The 18,778-nt window shown below is 38.4% G+C and overlaps 1 protein-coding gene across 1 annotated transcript in view; it reads right to left on the minus strand.

Moving 5' to 3' along the window:
- OPRD1 (opioid receptor delta 1) overlaps positions 1 to 18,778 on the minus strand; it is a 50,833-nt gene that overhangs the window by 7,481 nt on the left and 24,574 nt on the right. The window lies entirely within an intron of this gene.

Consider the following 18,778-nt stretch of genomic DNA (forward strand, 5'->3'; position numbering starts at 1 on the left):
GAGAAAGAGACAGACAGACACAAACACAGACAGAAATAGAGAGACGGAGACAGAAACAAAGAGAAAACAGACAGAAAAAAGAGAGGGGAAAGAGACAGAGAAGGAGATAAAGAGAGAAAGAGGAGAGAAAAACAGAGATAGAAAGAGAAAAAGAAACAGACAAAGAGAGAGAAGAGGTTTAGAGCTGAAAATTACCCTTCAGTTTCTTGTTTTCCAGTTGAGAAAAGGAAGCCCAGAGGGGTTAACTGATTTGTCAAAGGTTACACATATAGTGAGAGATGCAAAGAATTTTTTATTCTAGCTGGAAGATGGGGGAGGGGGAAAAGTCTGGAACACTTAAACTCCACCATTTGTCTGGCCACCTGGGAATGCTCCTGGCTAGCTATCAGGCAAGCAGAGCTAGAAAATGGGTCCCTGGGTCCTTTCCTTTATGATGTTACGCTACACATGAAAAGCACTCAGCGAATCTTTAGCCTCTATATAAATATTATGCAGCTAGCATGGTGCAATGGATAGAATGCTGTACCTAGATCAGACAGATTCATCTTCCTAAGTTCAAATCTGACCTCAGATACTTCCTAGATCTTCAACTCTGAGCAAGTCACTTAACTCTGTTTGCCTCAATTTCCTCATCTGTTAAAATGAGCTTGAGAAGGAAATGACAAACTATTCCAGTGTCTCTGCCAAAAAAATCCAAATGGAGTCACAAAGAATCAGCTATGGCTGAAAAAAGATAAAACAACATCTGAATGTCAAGAATTTTCATCATCATTACAACTCTGTCTCTAAATCAAAATGCAAATCAAAACAACTCTGAGCATTGTTATTACTACAGTCTCCAAATCAAAACAATTCTGAATTATCACCTAATACCCATAAAACTGGAAAAATTGGCAAACGGAGGAAAATTTAAGGGGCTATAGAAAGACAGGCACATTAATATGCTTTTGTTGGAGCTATGGATTGGTTCTACCACTGTGGAAAGCAACTAGAATTCTCTATGCATACTCTTTGATTGAAAGATCCTAGAGTTACACATATACTCCCAAAGGAAACAAACATTATCATAATAATGAGTATTTATACTTACTTAAAGGTTTGCAAAATATATATATGATCTCAATGACTCATAACAACAACCTGAGAGGTAGGTGCTATTATTGTCCCTATTTTATAGATAAAGAAACTGAGGCTGAGGGAGGTTAAATGACTTGCCCAAGCTCATACAACCATTAAGTATCTGAGGTAGAATTTGAAACAAAGATCTTCCTAAGTTCAAATCCAACACTCCATCCACTATTGGCTCATAGGAAGGTTCTAAAGCAGCACTTTTTGTGGTAGCAAAGAAAATGAAAAAAAGGGCTATCAATGAGGAGTGGCTAAACAAACTGATACATGAATGTGATGAAATATTGCTGTACCATTAGCAATAATAATTATTATTATGAATATTTACATAGTGCTTACTATGTGTCAGACACTGTGCTAAATGCTTTACTGTTATTTCAATTGCTCCTCACAACAATCCTGGGAGAGAGTGTTATTATGATTCCCATTTTACAGTTGAGTAAACTGAGGAAGACCGAATTTGAAGTGACTTAGTAAGTTATCTGAGGCTGGATTCTAATACAGGTCTCCTTGACCTCAAGCCTGACGCTTTTGCTATGACAAATATGGAGAAGCAAGGACATATTGTATGAAGAGATTCAGTATGAAATGTGCAGAAATGATCCACACTACTGCAACAATGTAAATGGAAAAATAACAATAAAATTCAAATTGAATAGTAGGTTAATTCATCATCAAAAACCAAGTTTGATCCTGAAGAAGAGGAGAGAAAATGTGTTCCCTGCCCTCCTTTGCAGAGGCTGGGGGCGGGGGGCTGATTGTGGGACATGACATAGATTATTCAATTCAACTACTGTGTGGATAAATTTCACTCAGCTGCTTTCTCTCATCATCTGTCTCTCTGTCTCATTCTTTGTTATAAGGGCCAGCTCTCTGTGGAAAGAGGAGAGGAGATCTATATATAGTTGGAAATGAAAGTAATATAAAAACAAAAGATATCATTAAAAAGGTCAAGGCAAGTCTTATTTCCCAGACCCTCTCATCTCCCATTGAATAACACCCACACAAAGCAGACTCTGACTTCAGCTCCTCTTCATGTTTAATGATAGCAGAGATGATGACAAGGTGGGGGAGCAATTCACATAAAGGAGGCTGAAGGGGACACAAAGGAAATTGCACTAATTTGGGAATCTGAGACTGGGTTTGAATCACAGTCTTTCCACTTACTATCTATATGATTGAGGGCAAACCCTGTCACCTCTCAATTTTCTTGGCTTCCATAAAGTGGGAGAAATTAGCACAGATGGCCTCCTTTATAACTCCTATAAGTATTTCCACAGTCAGCCTGAGTGGGCCAGTGGGACTGGAAATCTCATGGGGGGGGGGGGGGGGCGAGGATAAAAAAAAAATCAGGGCTTCCGTCCTAGAACCATCATTTTCTTTTCTTTCTTTTTTGAGGGAGCATTTGAGTTGAACTTTATTTTTTTTATTAAAGCTTTTTATTTTCAAAACATATACATGTACTACTGGGCTTATGTCCCAAAGAGATTATAAAGAAGGGAAAGGGACCTGTATATGCACGAATGTTTGTGGCAGCCCTTTTTGTAGTGGCTAGAAACTGGAAACTGAGTGGATGCCCATCAGTTGGAGAATAGCTGAATAAATTGTGGTATATTAATATTATGGAATATTACTGTTCTATAAAAAATGACCAACAGGATGATTTCAGAAAGGCCTGGAAAGACTTACACGAACTGATGCTGAGTGAAATGAGCAGGACCAGGAGATCATTATATACTTCAACAACAATATTATATGATGACCAGTTCTGATGGACCTGGCCATCCTCAGCAATGAGATGAACCAAATCAGTTCCAATGGAGCAGTAATGAACTGAACCAGCTATGCCCAGAGAAAGAACTCTGGGAGATGACTAAAAACCATTACATTGAATTCCCAATCCCTATATTTATGCCCACCTGCATTTTTTATTTCCTTCACAAGCTAATTGTACTATATTTCAGAGTATGATTCTTTTTGTACAGCAAAATAACGGTTTGGTCATGTAAAAAAAACATATACATGGATAATTTTCATCATTCATCTTTGCAAAACCTTGTGTTCTAAATTTTTTGCTTCCCTTCCCCCAACCCTCTCCCCTAAATGGCAAGTAATCCAATATATGTTAAACATGCAATTCTTTTATATATATTTCCACAAAAATCATGATGCACAAGAAAAATCAGATCAAAAAGGAAAAAATGAGAAAGAAAACAAAATGCAAGCAAACAACAATAACGTAAAAATACTATGTTGTGATTCACCCTCACTTCCCACATTACTCTTTCTGGGTATAGATGATTCTTTTCATCACAAGATCATTGGAACTAGCCTAAATCATTTCATTGTTGAAAAGAGCCACGTCCATCAAAACTGATCATTTTATAATCTCATTGTTGCCATATACAGTGTTCTCCTGGTTCTGTTCACTTCACTCGGCATCAGTTCATGTAAACCTCTCCAGGACTTTCTGAAATCATCCTGCTGATCATTTCTTATAGAAAAATAATATTCTATAACATTCATATACTATAATTTATTCAGTCATTCTCCGACCTATGGGCATCTACTCAGTCTCTAGTTCTTTACCACTATAAAAAGGGCTGCCACAAATATTATTGCACATGTGGGTGATTTTATGATCTCTTTGGGATACAGACCCAATAGAGACACTGCTGGATTAAAAGGTATGCACAGTTTGATAACCTTTTGGGAATAATGGAACCATAATTTTCAAGTTGTAAGTCTGACTATGGACAAGAAAATCAATCAATCAACAAGCATTTATTAAGCACCTACTAAGTACCACCAAGTGTGACCAAAGTCATCTAGGTGTTGAAGCAGATAGAGCTCTGGGCCCAGAATCAAGAAGACTAATTCTTTATTTCAAATTTATTTCAAATCTAGCCTCAGACACTTACTAGTTGTGTGATGCTGAGCAAGTCACTTAACCATATTTGCCTCAATTTCTTTATCTATGTAATTAGGTGGAGAAGGAAATAGCAAACTTCTTTGATATCTTTGCCTTTCCCCCCAGAAAACAAATTGGGAGAGGGAGTGTCAAGAAGAATCAAACAAAGATTGAAAAACAACTGAACAACAAAAAAGTGCTAGATACTATGCAAGGTACTGAAGGAAGGAAAAAGACAAAAATGAAGTACTTCTTGCCCTACAGATCTTTAAATTCAATACTAGGAAGTCAATATGTACATACATACACACAAACATATATATGTATGTACAAATATATATATATATATATACAAAATAACTGCAAATAAATCATTGAAGTTAAATGAAACATAGTTAAGAAGGGAGGGCACTCACTAACTGGGGGAGGGTAAAAAGAATAAGGGAAGAGCAGAAGGTGGTGCTAGAATTGAGTCTTGTGAGATGATGAGATGATGATGATGATGAGATAGACTGGAAGAAAGAAGTGTAGTCCAGGCATAGTGGACAGCCAGTGAATGAAAAGACATGGAGATGGGAGAAAGAGATCTATGTGGAAGATACAGTTCTGTCTGTAGAGAGAAGAACAGTTTGACTGGATGAAAGGGGACTGGGGAGGAATATACAATGAGAGCAGAAAGATGAGTCGAGTTGTGAAGGACCTTAAAAGCTAAACGGGGGAGTTTCTATTTGATCTAAGAGGCAATAGGGAACCATCATAATTTTTTGAGTAAGGGAGTGATGTGGTCAGATAGTTATTTAAGAAAAACAACTGAGAGTTATGTGGGGAATGAATTGGAGAGGGAAGAGATTTGAGAGGGGTAAGATAGCAATGACATCTCTTAAGCCTCAGTTTTCTCCTCTGCCAAATGGGAGTAACAACACTTCATTAAAATGCCATGCGGCTCGGTTGAGGTTACATATGCCCCTACTCTTTAGATATGAGCTATTTAGAAACACAGTGGAGAATCTGAATCTGTTCATGGAGTTCCTGCTCAGTCACTTACCAACTGTGTGACCTTTGGTATGCCAATTAACTGTACTGTTCCTCAGTTTCCTAATTTGTAGAAGGGGTTTATAATACATGATTGACTCATTAGGCATCTTGAGAATCAAACAACAATATCCACATTTCTATTCATAAGACTTCAGATCTAAAGCTGGAAGAGTTCTGAAAGTTCTAACCTCCCCAATTTTCAGAGGAGAAAATTGAAGATTGGCAAAATTAAATGACTTGTCCAACCTCATACAGATAAATAATAGAGCAAGGACCCAAACCTCTATCCTCCAATTTCAGATCTAAAGCTTTGTCTTACAAACATGTTCTTTTTGTGTCTCCTTTGAAAGAGTCCACAGCTTCATTAATGTGAGTTTTCCCTGCACCTTTGCTGCCCACAGCCCCTCCATCCCTCAGACAGCCTAAACTTACTGAACGCTGGATTTTGGAACAGAGATTATGAACCCAGAAGGACTTTAGAAGTAACTTAGTACAACCTAACTATTTTTTTAAAGTTGTTGCTGTTGTTTTTCTTTGTTCATAAAAAGAATCAATAACATTATGAGGGTGATGTCTTGACTTGGATTTCAGTGTGGCAGAGCTATGCAAAGTCATCAGCCTCACTCTCTCCTCGTACCATTTTTGTTTTCCATATCACTGTTATCTCTAGAGACGATACCCAGGCACTGCTTTAAAATCAAAATTTTCTTTGTAACAAAGAAAAGCAGTTTAGACAATCATTATGATGACAGATTCCAGTTCCAGAAGGAAATATTTCATTATCTGATTCAGAAAACTATTCCAACCTTCCTCATTTCACAAGAGAGATCCAAACAGGTGGAGAGACTTGATCAAATTCAGTGAACCACAGGTGGACCATGGACACGTAGTCAGTCCATCATCAGCCTGTCCCAAAAGGCTCTACAATTTCAGATCTTCAAAAGCTTATGGACCAGTATCATGGTCTTTGAAAGCCTAGATCACCTGCACACTACAACGAGGTAGAGGAGACTATCTTAGAGAATATAAGTGTTAACCTGATTTTACTTCTGTTTCACAGAATCTGACCTGAAAGATAGTTTAGAGATCATCTATACTAAGGCTTCTTAAACTTTTCCCATTTACAACCCCTTTTTGCAGAAGAAAATTTTGCATGACCTTGGGGATATAGGTATATAAAATAGGCATACAAATAAAACATTTACTGATAATAAATCATAGTTTTGCAATGTCACATCCAGTAATGAGACCCTCATCTGGAGGTGCAAACCACAGTTTAAGAAGCTGGGATATATACTAACCTGTAACTTAAATGGGATCTCCTATACAACATTAGTAAAATGTAAGTCCCTTGAGAACAGGACATTGGTTCTTTATCAAGTATTCTATGTCAAGTATAATTAACACAGTGAGCAAAATAAATGTTAGTTGAGTTCAAATGAATTGATTATACAAGTAGTTACCCAACTTTTGGTTTTCCCTCAAAAGAAGGAGAAATCTATTCCTTTCCAAGGCAGTTCATTTGACTTTTCTACAGGACTTGAAATTTGTGTTACAATTACAATGTGAGAAAAAAACTGGAAACTCAAATGCCGGGTAATTAAAATGACCAATCTTGCCCCCCTTCCCCCCAAAAAAGCACAAGAAAATGTATCTTTTTCCTTTCCTTGTAGATGTGGAGGACTATGGCTGTGGAACATTGCACAAACCATCAGACTCAATCCACATGCTGATTAATTTTGTAAACTGTTTTATTCTCTCTTTCTCTTTTATGCATTGCTATAGCAGCTGAGTTCAAATCTAGTTTCATACACTTCCTAGCTGTGTGACCTTAGGCAAGTCATTTAATCCTGTCTGCTTTAGTTTCTTCATCTGTAAAATGAGCTGGAAAGGAATGGCAAACCACCCCAGCATCTTTGCAAAGAAAACTCCAAATGGAATCACAAAGAGTTGAAAATGACTGAAAAATAACAAAAACCATAGCAACTGTTCCTGTCAGCTCATCAGCACCAAGGTCAGGGCACAGTAAAGCAAGTGCCCATTAAAACTTGTTGAATGAATGACTCCAGATCTGCTGAGCCTTCAGGCTCTTTCTATTTGATGTTTCAAAGGGTATGATTGATTTCAGTTGTTTGTTTGGTTTTTTTTTTTTAACTAAAATTGACTAACTCAATCCATTGTTGGGCAGGCAGAGCATCTGTCCCACTTCTGTCCCAAAATATCCCTAATTTGCTCTCTGGGCTTGCAGAGAAAGGTTTTTGCTCCAAGAAAGATTTTTGCTCAGCGTCTTTCTCAAACGTCTTGGAAAGTTGTCTCCTCTCAGCTGTGCACAGATCCCAGCTGTGTGGGATGCGGCCTCAACCCTACAGCTGACTCCTTAAATTTCTTTTCTTTTCTACTGAACAATTAGATGTCTTTCTATTTCTGCTGCTTTGATTCATGCTGGATCTTTCAATTGCCACAGGGGGTTGGATCCTTGGGAATTGTGGGATTCATTTTCTTTAGCTTAAGTCTAATTTGTTTTTTTTTTTTTTTTTTGGTAACACTGCCAACCTCTAAAAATTAAAGATATGGTTTTTTAAACAGTGTTATCCTTTGGATATGAAGATAATGATCTTAACTTACCACCTAGGTATCAATTCTGTGCAATGGATAGAGAACTGGGTCTGGAATCAGGAAGACCGGCATTCACATCCTGCCTCAGATACTTACTAGTTGTGTGACTGTAGATAAATCACAACTTTTCTATGCTTCAGTTTCTTCATCAGTAAATAGATGGCATAGTGAATAGAGTAACAGACCTGGAGTCAGGAAAACTCATCTTTCTGAGTTCAAATCTGGCCTCAGATACTTATTAGCTGTGTGACCCTGGGCAGGTCACTTAACTCTGTCTGCCTCAATTTCCTCATCTGTAAAATAAAATGGAGAAGGAAATAGCAAACCATTCCAGTATCTCTGCCAAGGAAACCCCAAAGGGAGTCACAAAGGGTCAGAAAGGACTGACCAACAACAATATAGATAAAATGCTTTGAAAACTTTTAAATGCTATAAAAACAGGAATAATGATTTCTGGGATTTGGGGTTTGTTTGGTTTTTTTTTCCCCAGTACTCCTTTGGGCCAATAGTTTAGCAGAGCCAGATTAGCATTAGCCCAAAGGTTAATATTCCTCCTCCTCCATCTCATCAGCTGCCTTGATTAAAGTGATGGTTTAAGTATCCTCTCTGCATAGGCCTTCTGTCCCCCAAGCCTGGAATTACTCCCTCCTCACCTCTCCTTCTTAATCACCACCTCCTACACAAGGCCTTTTTCAACTTCTACTTCTACTGTCTCCGTGGCTCTGTATGACTCTGTTTTTACTTTACATGTATTTTTGTATGAAAGACAGCCCAGGCTAATGGGTGGAAAGCAGACCTCAGAATCATGGATGCCTCTGATATATACTGCTAGTCGTGTGAACTCCTTTACCCCCAACAACACCCTGTATAAATTGTAGGATTGCTTCATATATTCCCTGCTCCATTGAAATCACAAGTCCAGTAAAAAAAAAAAAAAACTACACAAAAAAACCATTTTGTATATACTTGTGGTTGCTTAGTGTTGTCTAATTTTATATGCCCCATTTGGAGTTTTCTTGGCAAAGATACAACAGTGATTTGCCACTCCCTTCTCATTTTGCATGGTTAAGTGACTTCTCCAGGGTCACCCAGCTAGCAAGTGTCTGAAGACAAATTTGAACTCAGGAAGATGAGTTTTCCTGACTCCAGGACAAGTGCTCCGAGCACTATGGTGCCACTTAGGGGACCTCCCATTCATGCCTATTTTTTCTCCCACAATGGGGACAAACTAAAGCTCCTTAAAGGAAGGTATTGTTTTATTTTTGTCACATTGCCCCTGGAACCTAGCAAGACATCCCCAGATAGTAAAGATTTAATAAATGTCTACTGATCAGTTAATTCCCATAATCAGCAGTCCATCAAGTGAGGGTGCTGGAACACCCTCATCACCTCTTGCTTGGACCACTGCATTAGCTGTCTGGTTGGTCTTTCTCCTTCCCATCTCTCCCCACACTGGTCGATCAGATCACCCTTCACTATTTGATCATCTCCAGGATTAAACCCCAGAACAAACATAAAATCCTCTTGTTTGGTTTTTAAAGCCTTTCATAACCTGACTCCCTCCTCCCTTTCCAATCTTCTTTTACCTTACTCCCTCTAGTGATACTCTTTCTGCATCTTCCAATTCCAGGCCTTCTCTCCTGGCTTCCCTGGCTTCTGTCACAACCATTTTGAAGTGTCACCTTCAGCAAGAAGCCTTCCCCAATCCTCCCCAATTTTTGTGACTTCCCTCTGAGATAAGTTCTAATTTATCCTGTATATATCTGATATATATCTTTATTTGCATGCTGTCTTTCTCATTAGACCGTGACCTCTTTGAGAGCTTAGAGGTTGGGATTTTGAGTTTGTTTTTTGTTTTGCCTTTTTTATATTCCTAGCACTTAGCACAGTGCTTTCCACACAGTAGGCATTCAGTAAATGCTTAATGACTTGATGGGTTTTGCAATTTTTTATAGACACAGCCAATCTACCAACCATCTCAGAGGAGACATGGTTCCTTGGGTATCCAATTGAGTTGAATGAAATTCAGGTAAGCACACAGATCTTCCTACAGTGCAGAAGAGTAATCTCCTAAAGACATAAGAGTCACCCATCCATATCTCAAGGGAATCTACCTCCCATAGAATCATAAAATTTCAGGATTAGGAGGGACTTCAGCTCAGTCCTTATGTGGACAAAGAATCCTTCCTGACAGGTAGCCAGCCCTTAGTCAGACTCTGCTGGAAGAGCACCAATAAGGAAGAATCTGCTTCCTTCCTGCAGCCCTAGCTCCATTTGGGCAGCTCTAGCTCCATTTGGGCAGCTCTCATCACAAAGTATCTCCTTAATACAATGAACCCAAATCTTCCCTGAAGATTCCCCTACATTACTAATTCTGCCCTGTGGAGCCACCAGAACAAAGCTATCCACTTTATTCATTGACAATCACAATGTCACCTACTGAAAATTATTACAAAAGAATTATAAAAAAAATGACTATGGAAATGGAACCCTAAGTCAGGGCAAAAAGTTCACAATTCAAAAAGAAGTTTATGACACTACAACAAAGAGAAGACGAGAAAAAAGAAATTTCTACTTGAAGGGGCTGTGGCTTGGAAGGAGGAAAGGTTCTGTAAAGACGGGAAAAGGACAAAACCCCTCCTAAAAAGGAGGTGTATGGCAAGAGGAAAAGTCTCATTTTTCCCCTTGGGAACTGTTAGACTATGAAGATACATAATATTTTCACCTTTTTTGACTGTTTGGATTTTTTTTTCTTTCTTGTGTTTTTCCCCCTTCCTTTTGGTCTAATTTTTCTAACACAACATAACAAATATGGAAATATATTTAAATTATTTCATATAGTTAATACTTATCAGACAGACTACTTGCTGTCCTGGGGAAGGGAAAGATAAGGGAAGGAGAAAGAAAAATGTAAAACACAAAATCTTATGCAAAATGGATGTTGAAAATTATCTTGGCATGTATTTGGAAAAATAAAATAATTTTTTTGGGGAAAAAGAATGCCCAGTACCCAAAGTGATAGCATCTTGTTCCATGAACAGCCAAGAGGCCAGTGTCGATGATCAGAGGATACATGTTGGAGAGTAAGGTATAAGAAGACTAGGAAGGTAAGAGAGGGCTAGGCTTTGAATGCCAAACATTTTACATTTGATCCTGGAGGCAATAGGGAACCACTAAAGTTTATTGAGTGAGGAAAGTAACAGAATCAGACCTGTGCCTTAGGAAAATCACTTTAGTGGCTGAATAGTTGAGGGATTACAGCGGGGAGAGCCAAGAAGCAGTATTATCATTTTTGCAAGCTGTCTCCCCATTCAAAGGTGAGCTCTTTGAAGGCAGCCTGTCATTTTTGCCTTTCTTTGCAACTCTAGTGGTTAGCACAATGTCTGGCACACAGTGGAATGTTCTGTTAATGTTTGTGGATTGAATGATCCTGTAGGGGAAATGACTTATTATATTGTCTGGAAAGATCATTATACTGTTTCAATCCAACCTTACCTGATGAAAGGCTGTCCACACCCAGAATGTTGGCTGACTCATAACTCTCTAGAAATGCTGAAAATAACTTCAAGGTGTCTGAGGATCCTCCAGGCCCCCGATCCACCAAAATCATTCTTGCTTTGAGTTACCACATCCAGAACTATGTGACCAATCCACCCACACTTGGGTTTTGGCTTCCTGTGGTTCCTGTGCAGGGTACCCTTGTCTAAATTCTATATAATTGAAACTTCTAGAGTTTGCAAGAGAGGGAGTCAGAGCTCCTTCCTAGATCTCTCTCCCCTAACAAATGATCTAATAAATGTCCTTCTAAAATTATTTCAGATTTTGGGGTCTGTTCCCATGAACAGTAATCTCCTGGTCTCCTCCTCTTCTAGACACATCCCAAGCTATCTCTTGTGCTCAGCTCACTCAAAGTCCATACACCGTTGCTACAGAATGTGGGGGAGGTGGGAAAAAAATGAATTTTTTTAATCACCAGCAGCTCCCAACTGGCACGTCCCTCTTACATGCCCTGAGAGCAGTCTCTATAGTTACAAAGCTCTTTACATATATTATCTTACTTGAGTCTGTCAACAGACTTTCAAGATAGGGAGGCAGATTTTGTAGATGAAGAACCAAAGCTCGGATGGATTAAGAGTCTTGCCCACTGACACACAGAGAAAAATGCACTGCTTGGACTGGAACCCAGTTCTTTGGACTCCCAAGTCCAATATGCTTTCCACTGGACTAGATCATTTTCCTTCCCTATAAGGTACTTCCTCTACTATCTGTCCCAACATGAGAAGCCCAAGCTAATGGGCTTCTTCTGACTCACTTAATTAAATTCAACATATTTATTAACCACCTTGTATGTGTGACAAACTATTCAACAAATATTTATTAAGGATCTACAATGTGACAGGCACTGGACAAAGCACTGAGGATGTACAGACAAGAAAAATAATCCCCTGTGTTTAAGAAGCCTTCTATTAAGGGAGTTAACATGTATATATCTTTTTGTTGTTATATGTAATATATATTTACATACATATGTGTGTACATATACATATATATGTACACACACATTATTGATAGAAGGCAATTTTTAAGGGCGATTCACTAGAATGGGAGGAGGGTAGTCAAAGTCATGTAAAAGTTACTGCCTCTGCACCTTCTTGGAGGAAATTAGGGATTCTAAGAAGTAGAAGTGAGGAGTACATGCTAGGGATGGATTCAGGAGATAGAGTGTTTATGAAGAACAGTAAAGGCAGTTTGAATGGACTGAAGAAAACATGGAGGAAGGTAATATATAATAAACATGGAACATTTAATCTGGGCCAGGAATGCCAAAGAGAGTTTTTTACTTGATCTTAGAGGTGAAAATCACTTAAAGTTTATTGAGAAGAAGAGGACCAAGGTTAGATCTGAACTTTTGGGAAATCACTAGTGTCAGCCATGTGGAGGATGCACTGGAGTGGGGAGGGACTTAAGTGAGAAACTACTCAGGAGGCAAGATATTAGAGATATAAAGAAAATAAAACTGACACAATCTCTGCCTTCAGGGAGCTTATACTGTAATGTCTAAATTGTTTTTTTCTCCAAAAAATTGAAAACCTGCTCTCTAATCCAGCCCATCGGCATCGGGACTAATAAAGTTTCTTTCCTGTCATCTCTTAAACCACAGGGGTATCTCCTTTAGATTTAGACAAGGGTAGATTAAGAATGGGTATGGCCCAGTAGCATATCCAGAAGTATAAGATTGGGAGAGGGGGAGAGGGAAGGAAGTCCTGAGATATGAAAAGGCTAAGGCATTAAAATAATACCAAAGCAATACACTGTTATATGCAGATCAGACTTAAATGAGTTTTCAAACAAAAATTAGATTTTTTCTTTTATTCTAGGAAAAGGACTTTTCATTCCCTGAACAATGAAACTTTGGGACCCCTGGGCCACCACCCCCTTTGCCCTCGTGTTCCCCTCCCTCTCCAAACAGCAGCTCTGAGTTAGCCCCAGATCTCTCACTCTTCCAAATAAATCTCATCAGCAGGGAGCCTCATCACCACTGCAATTAGTGTTCCTCTGGCTTGTTCTCTCCTCTTACCTGGGATCTGCTGTTCTCTATGATTGCAGTCTGCCCTTCATGCTTAATTGGCCAAATATAAGAGCCTTCAGGAGAGTTGTGTGTGTTTGGAGGCCAAGAGGGAGAGTCTGAGTTATAAGGAAAATGAATGCTGGAACATGCCCTGCTCACTGAGCTGGCAATAAAACATCTTTCCCCAGGCAAGCCCTGAGCAATTGAACAAGTAGAGATCATAGCTTTATAGACTTTGCTTAGAAGAAGTAGAAGAAGGAAAGAAGGAAGGAAGGAAGGAAGGAAGGAAGGAAGGAAGGAAGGAAGGAAGGAAGGAAGGAAGGAAGGAAGGAAGGAAGAAAGGGAGGGAGAGAGAGGGAGGGAGAGAGAGGGAGGGAGGAGAGAAGAAGAGGAGAAGAAGAAAGAAGGAAGAAAGGGAGAGGTGGGAAGAAAAAAGGAAAGAAGGAAGGGAGAAAGGGAAAGGAAAGAACTGAAGGAAAAGAAAGAAGGAAAGGAGGAAGGGAGGGAAGAAGAGAGATAGCCAGGGAGAGAAGGGAAAAAAGAAGGAAGGAAGAAAGGAAAGAGGGAGGAAGGGAGGGAGGGAGATTGAGAGAGAAAGAAGAGAGATAGGGAGAAAAAGAAAGAAGAAAAGGAGGGAAGAAGGAAGAAAGGGGGAAAAGGAAGGAAAAGAAGGAGGGAGGGAGGAACAAAAAGGGAGGGAGGAGGGGGGAAAGTTCTACTATTTGTGCCAAACTGAACAAGTCTGATTCTTTTCCCACATGAAACTTTCAAATACTTGAACACAGCTATTATGTCCCCCTCTAGGTTTTTTTTTTTTTCTTCCCCAGGCTAAGCACTCCTAATTCCTTTAACTGGCATATGACATGGACATGTTACTTCATCATTCTGGTTACCCTTCTCTGCACATTACCACTTTATCGATGTTTTTAATTTATGTTGCTCAGAACTGAACACAATACTCCTGGTGAGAATGATGAGAGCAGAATACAGGACTTTTTGCCTCCTGGTTCCTGGAAGCTATGCCTCTCTTAATGCAACCCAAGATCCATTAGCTTTCTTGGCTACTATATCCCACTGCTGACTCATAGAGAGTCACATCATATCATGAATTTATACTGAACTTGTAGTCTTCTAAAATCTCCAGAAATTTTTCAGATGAAATGCTGTCTGACTAAGCATCTACCATTTTGAAATTGTGAGGTTGATTTCTTGTACTCAGGTGTAAAACTTTACATTGATCCTTATATCCATCCTATTGGATTCAATCCCCAATTCTGGCCTGTCAATATCTTTTCAAATATTGCCTGTCATGCAGTATATTATTAGTTCCTCCTCCCAACTTAACGTCTTTTGCAAATTGGATGATTTGAGACAAGTCACTGATCATTACTACTGGGATATTTCTCTGGAGACTTTCTGTCATGTTGACATTGAACCATTCATTAGCTGACTTTTTTTATCATTCGATTTGAAAAAGGAAATTTCTTTGCCAAGAAAACCCCAAATGGGGTCACAAAGAATTGAATACTACAGAAATGACAGAACAACAATTTTCATTCAATCTGTTCAACCATTTTAGAACCCATATAATTGCATTATTGTCTAGTCTAATAGCTCTCCATTTTCTCCATAACCAGAAGTATGAGATACTTTTATCAACTGCTTTGCAGGGAGAGAAGTTAAATTATAGCTGTAACATTCCCTTCATTTGCCAGTTTAATGATCTCATTAGAAAATGAAATAAAGGATTAGTCCAACATAACTTGTTCTTATTGAACCCATTCTGGTTTGTTTGTTTTTTTACCTCTATTTCCCTAGACATTCTTCAACTGCCAACTGCCTTTTTAGTAATCCATCTCTAGAATTTTCCCAATGATCAAAACCATGCTCAGTGGCCTATAATTTGAAGACTTCTCTTTTTTGAAAATTAAGATTTATGCCTTTCTCCAATCTGGTGGTGTTTCTCCCATTTTCCATTTTTCAACAACTACACTTTCCAATTCTTTTAAAATTTAAATTTTAAAATTTAATTTTAATTAATTTTTAAAATTTAATTTTAAAAATTAAAACAATTTAATTTTTAATTTTTTTTTTAATTTTAAAATCAGGTAATATACCTGAGCCAAGGGACACAGAAGGTCAGAGCTGGAAGAAATCCCAGAACATGGAAAGCAAATGCTAGAAAAGACTTTAGGATTCAGCATGGTAGAACACACAATGTCAGAGTTATAAGTGGCCATCCAATCTAAATTGCTCATTTTGCAGATGAGCAAACTTAGAAATGTTTAGTAATTTGCTCTAGCTACAAAGCCAGAAAAAAATATTAAGAGAAGGAATCCAAGCCAGACTTTGGGAAAATAGCCACTCAGGTATGACACAAGAGATAGAATGTATAATTACTGAATAATGTGAGCTCTTTGAAAACAGAGCTTGCTTTGTTTTTGTCTTTGTATCTCTAGGGTCTTGCACAGTCCCTGACACACAGTAGACACTTACTAAATTGCTTGTTGAATTAAATTGAATAATACTTTGATACTGTAACAGAGCTATTATCTCACCCATGTGGGCATTTCTCCACAGGTACAAATCTGAACCACCCACATCTTCTCCCATGCTCCCACAAAAGCTCCACAAGAGGGCAATTCATCAACAAGAATTTATTAAATGTCTATTAGGTAGGGAATACAAGGACAAAAAATGAAATAGTTCTTGTCCTAGAGAACCTTACATTTTAAGAGGAAGAAAAAATACACACATATATAAATAGATATAAAATATACAATATAGATACAAAGGAGATACAACACATGTACACACATGATTACTCCTCCTTCTTGCTGTGAGATATCAATACAATCAGTCAGCCATTTACTATGCTTAGACTTATGCCAGGTATTGGAGATCCAAAGTGAAAAACTATCTGGCCCTCAAGGAGCTTAACTTCTATGGGAATGATGATGAGGATAGTGACACACTTGGAGGTTTACAAAGCACATTTGCACATAGAATCTATCTCATTTAATCTTATATTTATTTTGCATCCCTCCCCTCTAATCTTACGTTATATTACTGTATCAGTTATGTCCAATCTTCATGACCATATTTTGGGATTTTCTTGGCAAAGATCCTACTTCTTCAGCTCATTTTACAGATAAGAAAACTTATCTGACAGGCATTTTTGCCTGAGGCAGACAGGATTATGTTCACCTGGCAAGGAATTGTTCCAGGCCAGATTTGAACTCAAGAAAATGAATTTTCCTAACTCCAGGCCTGGTATTCTATACACTGTGACACTCCCAATAAGCCCTGTTTTATAGATAAGGAAATAAGCCTTAGGGACTTAATAATTAACTTGGCTAAATCCATAAACACAGTAAGAAGAGACAAGGTTTTAGTCTTTCCCTGATACCAAATTGAGATCTCTGACACAAGTCTCTCCCCTCTCCAACTCATTTTTCACACAGCTGTCAAACTAAACAGATTTTCCTTAAGGACAAATCTGATTGTGTCACTCTTCTACTCGATAAGTCCAGTGGCTCCCTGTTACTGCCATGATCAAATATAAACTCCTCTCTTTGACTTTTATAGCTCTTCAAAACCTTGTCCCAACAGACATTTCCATCCTGCTTGTATCATATTCAGAAAGCCAAATTTGTCTTCTTTCTGTTGCTTACATATAATATTCTATCCTCACGCCTTTGCCCTAACAGTATCCCCTCTCTCAAATGCAACCCCTCCTCATCCCTATATTTTAAAACCAATAGTTTCCTTCAAGGCTCAGCTAAAGTGAGACCTCCTACATCAGACCTCTCTTCCAAATCACCTTATTTCAATTCAGTGTAGAACTATATATGTCTATGCTTCTCCTGTCTAGTCTATAAGATCCCTAAAGGTAGAAGTTATTTTCCCCTGAACCCTGAGTGCCTATCCTAGGCCTGCCATATAGTAGGTACTCAATTAATATTTGTCAATTGATTTCTACTATATTATACATCTTAACCTCTCAAACCGCTAGTATCTTCATCTATGCAATGAAGAATATAATAATAATAATATATGACAATAAATAATAAAAGGTAATAATAATTATGGATTGTCCAGAAGTATTAGATCATATAAAATAATTTTTGTAAAGTGTTTCATAAATCTTATAGTTCCATAGAAACCTCTGCTGTTATTATTACACATTCCAGGACTGGATGAGACAGAATTGACAAAGTACACTGTAAATCACTATAAAAAATGGTTATTCTCAATATCCCTGTTTTCCAGATATGGAAAATTAAGGCCCAAAAATCCAGTCCAATTTATTGAGAATTAACCAAGAGACAAGGTGCTCAAATTTAGAATGGCTTCCAACTAAGCAAATAGGGACTCTAAAAGGAAAAAAACTTTTCCCATTTCATAAACTTTAAAGCAAGCCATACCCTACGCAAAGCTATGCCAAGAAACCAGGCCCATGGGGTCTACAAAGATTACCTTCTTCAATTCCCTCCCAAGCTCATAAAGATTTCATCTGCTTCTCTGGATCCTTCAACACCCATCATCGTGTTGAAATTATCCCCGGAGCTATACAAGAAAGCTTTTCAAAGCCTTTAGAGACAGAGAGCTGCCTGGCACTGGGGACATTGAGGCTCTGAGAGCCAAACTTCATTTAGGGGAAGCAAACCTAGGCCTGTTGGCTGAGGTATTCTCAAGGGGAAAAGCTGCCAGAAACACACACCCTACTCCAGTCTTTTCCTCCCTCCAAAAACGGGTTCCTATTTGTCTTGACAGTAAGAACTGAGTGGAGATAAGAGGAGGGGAGGGAAAAGAAATCAGACTGTGGGCTCTTCAGAACCTTAGGTCTCAACCCTTTCCAACGTCTAAGACTCCTGGATGCAGAGCCACTTCCTTTCCAGGGAATGGGACATTTAAGCAATATTCACCTTTATTCTGGGAATTGCTCAGAAGCAAGGAGGCTTGCACATTGATATAGTGGTGAAAAATGCAAGATTCAGAATCAGAGGGCCTCCCTGAGAATCAGTGATGCCTCTGGAACAAACAAGAGGCCAGAAGGAAGAACGGACTTTGGTTTTGAACAGATAGTTTTCAATATTCACCTTTGCAAGTGTTCCAAGTTTTTCTCCCTACCTCCCTATCTCCCTCCTCCCCTAGACAGCAGTAATTCAATATAGGTTAAACATGTGCAATTATACTAAACATATTTCCTCATATAAATGAATTTATATGGATATCTTGTTTTCACATTCCCTACATGTCTCGGTGTACCCTCCCACCTTTTCCCAGAATCATTTCTTACAATAAAGAATAAAAAGAGGAAAATAAGCAGTTCAGCAAAAACTAACCAACAAATTGAAAAAAATTTAATATTATATGCTATATTCTATACCCATAATTCCTCACTTCTGCAAAGAAGAGAATAGAGTTGGAAGGATAAGTCTGAAATGAGTGAATGAATCTATAAAACCATAAATGTAACAGTTGAAAGGGACCTCGGAGACCATATCGTTCAAAAC

This window comes from Sarcophilus harrisii, chromosome 3, assembly GCF_902635505.1.
Source record: "Sarcophilus harrisii chromosome 3, mSarHar1.11, whole genome shotgun sequence".
Lineage (NCBI taxonomy): Eukaryota > Metazoa > Chordata > Mammalia > Dasyuromorphia > Dasyuridae > Sarcophilus > Sarcophilus harrisii.